This window comes from Asparagus officinalis, chromosome 10, assembly GCF_001876935.1.
Source record: "Asparagus officinalis chromosome 10, Aspof.V1, whole genome shotgun sequence".
NCBI classification, from domain to species: Eukaryota; Viridiplantae; Streptophyta; class Magnoliopsida; order Asparagales; family Asparagaceae; genus Asparagus; species Asparagus officinalis.
In genome coordinates, this window is record NC_033803.1 from 31934290 (window position 1) to 31937937 (window position 3648).

Here is a 3648-nt window from a genome sequence, read left to right on the forward strand (position 1 = left end):
AAATCCCACTATAAATCCAGAAACCACAATACCATAGCGACATTTAATTTGCATGCAACCATGGAAAATGTATAAAAACTAAAGTTAAAAGAAATTTACCTTCAAATTATGCAATGAGGGCTCGTCCGCCTTGTCTTCACCAAACTCTGCCCTAATTTAGGGAAGGGGATGTTGATCTTCCTTCAAAGACAACCTCGTGTGAGAATGGAGAGAAATCAACAAGTTGCTTTTCCCCTTACAGAGAGCTAAAAAAATTAGGCGCAACTAACAATCTTCAGAACAGTAACGTACACCTAAGGTCAATAAGGTCATTTCTCATGTATGGTTACTTGTTAACCCAACTATGGTTGGAGAAATTAACAGCTTTTGTAACAGAAGGATCAAACGGCAAGGAAATTGGAGATTTAAGGGACTAATAAGCAAATAATGGGATTTGAGGGACCGTTTGGTAATTATGTTTGACGTAAGGGACTAATATGCAATTAACCCAAAAAAATGGAGAGCCTCGTATCAAAATCTTTAAGATTGGTGTATTTGTTGCATAATTGCTACGCAGAGTCTCAGTTGTTTCGTTTAGGAGGCACCTGACATGTTTTTCTGGAGTTTGTGTTTCATACGTGAAGCACTTAATTTCTTTGTTTCCATGGCATGATTATATATACTCTCTGGATGATCCGGTCTAAAAAGGCTTAGAACAGCTGATTACCAGGCCAGTAAAATAAGAAACTGATGAAAAGCAAGGGGTTCCTCAAATATAAGTCCAATCTTAGGATGTGTGAGTGCAAAGATACACATTTATGATATGATAAGGGCACAGCAAAACTAGATATCCTTAAAGCTGGGCACAAAACACCACAGTGAGTCATGACTATGCTCTGTATGGTTTGGTATTATGTATGGTAGATGCAAAACAATTTGTACTGTATTTATCTATCTTATCAACTAGTACCTTTGGAACTATAGTATCATATTGTTCTTTTGGGATTGGAAACTTAATTTTAGCTGAAGACTGAAGTTCTTACATTTGTTCTGCTTTAGATTTGGTGAAAGGCAATTACGTGAGCTCCTAAGATCTTGACATTGACTGAATTGTTGTCCTCAATAAGGGTGATCGTATAGAATGATTCACAATACTTTATTACATGCATCCAATTCTCTTGAGGCACGATGACTATTCTTGTGATCTTTCCTCAGTCAGTCAATTTTTGGTTTTCTTTTTCGGATTTGTTGAGCATGGGACACAGTTTTACCTTTCTATTTAGTTAAGCAACACATGAAGAATAATGACTGTTAAGCATTTTATTTGATTCTTTATGCTTGCACGGTGGCTGGCTATATGGAGAAAATGACCACATTTCTTCAATTAGCACCTGTTTGTTTCATCGTTAATTGGAATCTCTTGTTTTCTTCCTTTGCTCTCTTATTTGATGAGATTTGGAACTTCGAACTTGCGTCCTCAGTTTTTGGCGTTTGTAACTAACTATTAAAATGAGTAATACATTAGTAACAGTGACCATTAAGTATTTTAAGCAAACCCTTTGTGCGTGACTATATGAATCGTTTGGGGTTGGCTATACGGAGCGAGCTCTACTGATAGTTGTTTGATCACAATTAACTGAAATCTCTTGCTTTTTATGAGTTCAGAAATTAAGAATCACATATTGCATTGGTAGTTTTTGGTGTTGAGATGGATGCATAAATTTATTGAATGCTAAATTTTATTGAATCCAAAAGATCATGGCAATTGTAATTCCTTCTTTTGATTGGATGTCAATTTCTTCCTATGTGGTTATCTCACAAACAATATATAAAGATAACAATCTAGTGTTATCACTTGCTATGCTTTCTATATAAAACCTAAACACTTTGTCAGAGAACATAAATTTTATTTTTCTAAGATACCAAGGATGTTAGCTTGACCTGGTCTAAGATGACCAAATCAACGTTCGTTTGAGAAGAACGTGGAGAAAAATTGGGTTTGTTGAGAGAAATTCTCTCAGGAGCGGTTATGAGGGGGGTGGAGATAATGGGTTCTGGCTCCTATATAAAGAGGAGTAATCTCCTTGAGAAATACACAACAACACAGAAACAAAATCAAACCCTTACCCATTACCGGAGCCCCTCAAAATAAACAAAATCAAACCCTTACCCATTACCGGAGCCCCTCAAAATCTGTTCTTCTTCTTCGATTTCGATCATTGGTATCAGAGCACGTCGATCTCATCGCCGCCCCCTTTTCGAGCTCTGCGTCAATCGGCCACCTCGACGACTCTGCTGCGACGATCAATCGACGACGACGACATCTCGATGATCCTTGCTGCTTCGATCGACGACGACAACAGAGCCGTGCCGATCTCAGCGCTGGACAATAGATCATCTCCAAATCCGGTCAGAAACGACGACAAAACTTCGACAAGTGCTGATCCAATCTACACCGCTGAGTGACCATCTCGCTCAAATTGGAGTTTCGTTTCTCAACTCACAAAAATCAGGTTCATTTTAATTTATTTATTTATCTAACTTTATTATTTTTTAGTATTATTGTCAAAATATCAACCTTATACAAATATTTAAAATTGAATTTAGTTTTAGTTCTCTACCGAATGGCTAGTAAACTCGTTCTATCAGAACTAGGGAAATTTGACAAATTTAATGGCAGTAATTATGATATGTGGCATAGAAAAATAGGATATGCTCTTATTCATGACAACATTGATGATATAATCGAAACCACTGCTCCAACCCTTACTGATAAATCTACACCTGAAGAAAAGAAAGGGTTTGAACAGTGGAAGTCGAAGGATAAAAAGGCAAAAAGTCTTATGCTCATGTTCATGGAAGATAACTTAATCAAAGTTTTTGAAACTTATAAGACTTCCATGGACATGTGGAATGCAATAAAAGAAAAATACGACACTGCTTCTGAAGTTAACATCCAACTACTCTTGCATAAGTATAATTCTTATCGTATGCAAGAGGGAGACAATGTCGTAGAGCATATAAATAAAATGATTGTCATGGCTAAGGACTTATCCACTCCTGGGACCGAAATCCCGGAAAGAATGCAAGTGGCAACCATTTTGAATAGTCTTCCCCCTTCACTTGCTGTGGCTGCCACCACATTAAGAATGAATCCTGCCATTAAGTCTGTCACTGATCTTCCTATGCACCTAGCGATAGAACAGGACTTAATAGCCAGTAGGAAGGAACCAGAACTGAATATGGTGCAGCAAGAGCTGAATTATGTCCGCCAGAGGCATAATACTGGAAGCTATAAAAACCCTGGTCCTAGTAAACCACAACCGCGAGGACCGAAGTCACAGCAGTTCAAGAGAAAAAAAGTACCCCGCGGAGCCTGCTATAATTGTGGAAAGTTCGGGCATTTCAAACCCAATTGCCCACAAGGTGAAAAGCAGGAGAATAAGGGAGGCTATAAGCATCCAGAACAAGGGGGTACTAGCAAAAGAGAATTCGTCGGTGTGACGGAATGTAATGCTGTGATGACGGATATCAGTGGTTGGTGGATCGACTCCGGTGCGACTAGGCATATCGCAAAGGACAAGAATGGAGTCGTAGAATTCACCGAGCTGAAGAAGGGAGAACAGAGAATCTATATGGGAAATAATACCTATCTCGATGTAGAAGGTA